Source organism: Octopus bimaculoides, chromosome 7, assembly GCF_046866305.1.
Source record: "Octopus bimaculoides isolate indiv1 chromosome 7, ASM4686630v1, whole genome shotgun sequence".
Classification (NCBI taxonomy): domain Eukaryota; kingdom Metazoa; phylum Mollusca; class Cephalopoda; order Octopoda; family Octopodidae; genus Octopus; species Octopus bimaculoides.
Window position 1 is genome coordinate 70,273,036 of NC_142934.1, and position 7,500 is coordinate 70,280,535.

Sequence of the window (7,500 nt, forward strand, 5' to 3'; positions counted from 1 at the left end):
ACACCAACTTACCAACATACCTAAAGTTACCCACACAGACATGCATAGCTACGCATCAATGAATCAATCTATCTATCTATCTATCTATCTATCTATCTATCTATCTTTCTATCTATCTATCTATCTATCTAACAAACTAACTACACACACGCAAACACACATGCATACATAGATATACATATACACACACACACACACACACACACACACACATGTACTAGCAGAGATACCCGGCGTTGCTCGTGTTACATGCAATTGAAGAATTAGACTTCTCTGTTATATTTTCCCTAATGAACTGGAATATCTATGATTCGAATTTCATCACAATTGCAGATGAGGGTTCTTTCCCTCTTTACACACCCTAAAAAAATTCTAATCATCACACGTGTATCCCATACTACTGATCTTTATGTGCAGAATCCAAAATTCCAGTCCTACGGAACTTGTTAAAAGGATTTTGCTCTTGAAAAATGGATATCACGGAGCTCTAAACTGTGGGAGTTAAGGCCCCTATTGGGGGTGGGTGTCTTAATGTCAACCAGAGAAGTTGAATTGTTGAGAATCTTTCGAACTTGGGTCTTATATGTATTGTTCGAATTTCTTTGAAATAAGAAATATATGTATGTTCACTAGGTTTGTAAAAGAGAGCAAAGCTACAGGAAACCAAAAGATGAATGATCACAATAAGCAGTCAGCTACCCTACCCTAGTCGGTACTACTCCCCACTGTAGGATTCCTCACCATACAGGTGACAGGCACAGCCATAAGATGCATTACAAATCTATAGCAATTGGAAGGGTGTGACCCAACTCAAATATTCACAACTGTGTGACTTGAGGGCTAAGGGGAAATGAAAGTGTCATCTCTGGAGTTTGCAAATGACCACTATACCGATAGGTAACTGGACAGAATATATTTACAATAACCAGTCACTCATCTGGGAAGGCCTTGAAATCAATGTTACCATCGGGGGAGTATGTGTGACCCAGTGATAATAAAAAGACTCATAGGAGGTGTGCAACCAAATAACTTTACTCAAAATAACACTTTGCAACTGAATCAGTGGAGGCAAAGATGCCTCTCATTTACTTGACAATTTATGCACCACATTCCAAAAATCACAATCTAAGTATATCTTAAAGCAAACTCTTACACTGTTGTACCATTGAATTACAAATAATGCTCATCTTTTATGCTCGGGTGACCCTACAGCTTCCAACAGTACAACTGAATTCGTCTTTGCTTAGATAAAATGACTAAATTGTGGGTGTTAAGTCCCCATGAAGAGGTCTTTCTAACTTCTAAGAAGATAAAATTTTAGAAATATTACTTCATCTGTGTCTAATATCTATGGTTAAAATTTAATCAACAGCAAAAATATATGAATTTTCATGGAGGTTATGGCCCTTATGCATAGAATATAATTTCCAAATTTCATAAAGATCCATTCAGTACTTTAACCTAGTTTTAGATTATAAAAAATGACTAAAATTTGGGAGTTAAAGCCCCCATTAGGGGGTCTTAGAATCCTCATGAGAAGTGGAAACTTTGAGAATACATGCATACCGGCCTCCCCTCTCCACGCCACCAGTGTTACAGCCGATACAGCTTGGCACCTGTGACGTCGCAACCCATTTCTACAGATGAGTGAACTGGAGCAACGTGAAATAAAGTGTCTTGTTCAAGAACACAACACGCAGCCCGGTCCGGGATTCGAACTCACAACTTCACGAACGTTATATATATATAGTTATATACTGGTATACCAGAAAGTCTGATTTATTAAACTTATCTTCGTCTCTAGAATATGTGTCATAATTTGTATGACTATTATGACCCACTCCATATGAGAAAGGGAGATTACATCACAAACCATTTTCAGTAAGTCTAAGTCTCTTGGCTACAGGTGACAAGGCTGAATATTTGTCGTGTTGATGAAGTTTATTGAGACAGAAATGCGCGTCCATGTCTGTAATCGTGTCTCCAGATAACATGGAAATAATTTTCTTCAATGACATGTAAGATTAAGAAAATTTAGAAAATTCTGTTTCTTTATCTTTTTTTTAGATTATCTTCCCTTCTTATTTTCAGATGGTTTTAATTGACATTTGGTAACAATGGCGCACTGTCTAGAGGCGAAGATAATTTTAGTAAGTCAAGAATTTATGTTGTACGGTATTTAGTATACCTATTCCTCTCTCTCTCTTTATCACTCTCTCTCCGTACATATATATATATATATATATATATATATATATATATATATATATACATACACACACATATATATATACATGAGACATACAAATATACATATACGAACACACACACATCTGCATACATACATACATTCATACATACTTTTTGCTTTCTTTTTCATAATTCTCTATCAACTTCACAGCTCCGTATATATCTGAAGGCACGATACATAATAAATAATTCACCAGGCCTCTTCAACAATACCTTAACAAACATACTACCACCTCAAACTGGGTCTTACATATTATTTAACATAAAAACATGTTAATGCATTTGCAAGACGCCATTGACGATCATCTTTCAAACACAAACCCCCAATTCTCATACTCCCATCCAAAGCTCTGTTGAATCTTAAAGGAGCTTTGTTGTTCTCTAGATGAAACATTTTGCAAGTTGCATGTAAACATGGGTATACGAATAAGGAATGTCGCTCTGAAACGCTATGAGTACTCATTTAATTTCCAGATATTTTAACTTTGTAACTAAGAAGATCTATGTATCACTATATATATCGGCATGCATAGATGCACACATACACATGTAAAGACACACAAATATACGGACATACATGCTCACACGCTTAAATGTATACATATACTTGTATATATATATATACATATACTTGTATATATATATATACATATACTTGTATATATATATATATATATATATATATATATATATATATATATATATATATATATATATATATATACATGTATATATATATACATGTATATGCACATCTATATGTATGTGTACATGTATGTTCATATACAAGCATATATTTATATACAGGGTGTCCATAAAATTACATTTACCATTTGAAAAATTCAGAACACTATATATATATTCTTCATTCCTTTACACTTTTACTTGTTTCAATCATTTGATTACGTCCATGCTAGGGCACCACCTTTAGTCAAGCAAATCGACCCCAGGACTTATTCTTTGTAAGCCTAGTACTTATTTTATTGAACTATTTTGCTGAACCGTTAGGTTACGGAAACGTAAACACACCAACATCGGCTGTCAAGCGTTGTTGGGGGACAGACACAGACACACAAACATACACACACACACATATATGTGTGTGTGTGTGTGTGTATATGTATGCATTTATATATATATATGTATATATATATATATATATATATATATATATATATATATATATATATATATATATATATATATATATATATATATATATATATATAAGTATGAGGTGTATTATGTGCATTTATAGAACGCAGTCCTATATCAACTCAACAAACAATTAAAGATGTAGAAGAGAAGATGTTAAAAGTTCAATAACATTTTAATCCATGTATACGATCGTTTCAAGGGGTAACACTAACATGTAAGAAAGATAGAATAGATTAAATTAATTCTAATAAATTTAATTATATATTACCATTCTCGTCAGTGCAAAAAATGAAGGGAACATCAGAAAAGTCGTAACAGAAAAAGAAATATGCTGTTACAAGATCCTGCATTGAGTCCGTGTCGGATAACCCTTTCGGATATTAATAAGAAAGAATGTGAAAGATGAAGCATAAAATATGAAAACATTTAATGTCTTCCATGTTTCTTACGATCGTATGCATGGATTAAAATGTTCTCAAACTTTCAACATCTTCGCTTCTTTATCTTTAATTGTTTGTTTAGTTGATATAGGAGTGGCTTCTATAAATGCTCATAATACACCTGTATAATACCTGTATATACCTGTATAATTTTCATATTTTTAATAAAATACTTGCAATAGCAAGTTACAAACTTGATATGAAGAATCTTTATTAGAAATCTAACTTTGGACCTCGCATTGTAAAACTGTTCTAAACTCAACCTTTTTCTTTTATATATATATATATATATATATATATATATATATATATATATACATATATATATATATATATATATATATATATATATATATATATATATATATATATATATATATATATATATATATATATATATATATATATATATATATATATATATATATTAATAATATAGCCTGAACAGGATGAGACACTCTATTTTGCAGAAAAAAGTGTAAGCTGCCAGCTACACTTTTTTCTGCAAAGTAGGGGTATCTTATCCTGTTCAGGCTATATTATTAGCATATATATATATATAAATATATATATATATATACATACATATACATATACACACACACGTACATATTTTTACCCATGTTCAACTTTGCTGCACCTCTTATTCTCACCGGTACAAACTTTACTATCATGTCATTACACACACACATACATATATATATATATATATATATATATATATATATATATATATATATATATATATATATATCCACCATTACAGTCATCCATGATCACCATCAACATTCACACAACTATGCCATGTGCAACATAATGAATGGTATCATCAACATCTCCATCCATTTGGGACGCCCGGATATTCAACATTGCTCCAATCACTATCACCAGTCGTTAACAACTTCGACATTACCAAAGTCCCAATTGGAATTGGATCCCACAACCATTCACATCCACCGGCATAGCCATTTTTTTTTTTTGCATAACTAGCTGTAATAACAGTCCCTATTCGATCCCCGATGAGAATTCACTCTTTACGAACTTTATGAGAAATGTGCTGACCATCTTCCTGTCAACTGTTAACTTCCGGGCAATGGGTAATATATGCACGTTTATACATACACAAGTATATTATGTACATGCGAACATACATACATACATACATACATACATTCATACGTACGTACATACATGAACATATACATGTGCATACAGATAGATACGCATACAAACATATATACGTACACATCCGTATACACAAATACTTACACATACTTACATATATTTACATACATATCAAATTTTTATACATACATATACATATCAAATATACATATTTAAATTTGTATATGCATGTACGTATGTATATATATATATATACATATATATTGATACACACATATATACGTCTTCGTCTTCGTTTTTCTATAAATGTATATATATATATATATATATATATATATATATATATATATATATATATATATATATATATATATATATATATATATATATATATAAATATTGATATATACATGCATATATGTACATGTATATATATATATACATATATATGTGTGTGTGTGTGTGTGTGTGTGTGTATGTATGTATTATGTATGCATAGGTACAAATGGACACACGTGCACACACACACACACATATACATATATTAATATGAATATGTGTGTGCGTGTGTGTGTGTGCGTATGTGTGCGTGCGTTTGTGTATGTATATCGATTGATAAACTATGTCCACATGAATGATATTAAACGAAGATAGATGAGTCAGTGTCTGTAACATAAAACAACCGTATTTTATTTATAAATACGTACATATGTACATACACACGTATATATATATATATACTATCCATATCACGTCCTCACCTTGTTGTTTTTTTGTTTTTTTGTTATTGTGTTTTTGAACTATATATATATATATATATATATATATATATATATATATATATATATATATATATATATATATATATATATATATATATATATATATATATATATATATATATATATATATATATATATATATCCTGCTTAGAATGACGACTGAAACTTTTGTTTGTCATACATACATAAATGCATACATAAATGCATATATTCTTCTATTCTTTCACATGTTTTAGTCCTAAGGCTGCGGTCATGCTGGAGCACTACCAGTTCTATATATATATATATATATATATATATATATATATATATATATATATATATATATATATATATTTACACTCACATTATTATATATCTTTATGCTATTATATTACACAGTTACAAATATATTGGGTACTATTCGTCGTTTGTAAACACAAACGTGCATCAATCTATATATATTATACACATATACGAGCATAACATTGTATGAGTGTTTGTGTGAATATGTGTGTGTTTGTGTGTGTGAGTGTGTGAGTGTCTGTATGTGTGTGTGAAATATGATACGATGTCATATATTATGAGATTTCAACGAAGATAAATAGCAAGAATCATATGATAGAAGAAAAACACATTAAAAAACAGCAACACAATAAACAGCGATGATAAAGGGAGGCACACAACAACGGGTAGAAACAATAACACCAAATGTACGGTATAAACATGGCACTCACAGGCTTGCTCCAGTGTGGGCAGAACCATCTTAGATAGGAACACACATACCGAGAAACAAATATGAGACAAAAACCTTGGAAATGACTGCAACACTAAACAACTTGACCGGTGAGATTGGACAGGTGGACAGCTAGAAAATAGTAGTACAGTGTTGGTACTGGAAATAGTGGCGTATTACCGAGTGCACAGAACGAGGAGTGATATAGCTAGAGAGAGAGAGAGAGAGAGAGAGAGAGAGAGAGAGAGAGAGAGAGAGAGAGAGAGAGAGAGAGAGAGAGAGAGAGAGAGAGAGAGAGAGAGAGAGTGGCAGACAAATAGACAATGTTAGATACACGTTAGAGATGAGGTAACATGGTCAGGAGAGATGCCTGGATGAATGAACGAACGGAGTGTTAGTTAACAAAGTACATGAAGAATGGTGGGAGGGGTGACATGCAGCTGGTCAGACAGTACAGACCGATAAAACTGATAGAGAAGAGCATAGACGTGGAAAGCAACAACAGCCAGAATGATGTCCAGACATAATTGATCGATTTATCCTATTTAAACGATAGTTTCACTTTTTCATTATGTCAATATTATACATACATATTTATATTATAACTATATAAATATATATTCAAAAATATTATACATACATCTCAAGACACAAGCATACACAAACGTACGGCATGGTGCTATAAAAAAAATAACAAGTTAGTTCGCCGATTGTGTGATATGATCAGAGGAAATGAAATTCGGGTGGATACAAGGTGACAGAGTGCATCCTTCGTTACGTAACATGGGCAGAGTTTTGGACTTGTTTAAAGCGATGATAAAAGTTTAGCCAAATCTTACAAATAATGACCATTAATTCAGATAATATACATTGTAAACATACATCAATATCTATATCTATACATCTGTCTATCTCTTAGTATATATATACACACACATAAATACATGATCATTTAGGCGATAACTGGTGAAGATTTAATGATATTCTATGTGTGTACGTTCCGTTTGTTTGTAATTCTATATAATTTTTG

At 31.4% G+C, this 7,500-nt stretch overlaps 1 protein-coding gene and 1 long non-coding RNA gene across 2 annotated transcripts in view; one reads left to right on the plus strand and one right to left on the minus strand.

Annotated features, from left to right (window-relative positions):
* The window catches only part of LOC106874518 (nucleolar protein 4), a 1,458,602-nt gene that overhangs the window by 542,312 nt on the left and 908,790 nt on the right, over positions 1–7,500 (minus strand).
* Positions 1–7,500, plus strand: part of LOC128248391 (uncharacterized) — a 61,136-nt gene that overhangs the window by 34,043 nt on the left and 19,593 nt on the right. The window contains exon 2 of the long non-coding RNA XR_008264633.2: positions 2,092–2,150. This is a non-coding gene — a long non-coding RNA (uncharacterized LOC128248391). The remainder of the gene's footprint in view (positions 1–2,091; positions 2,151–7,500) is intronic.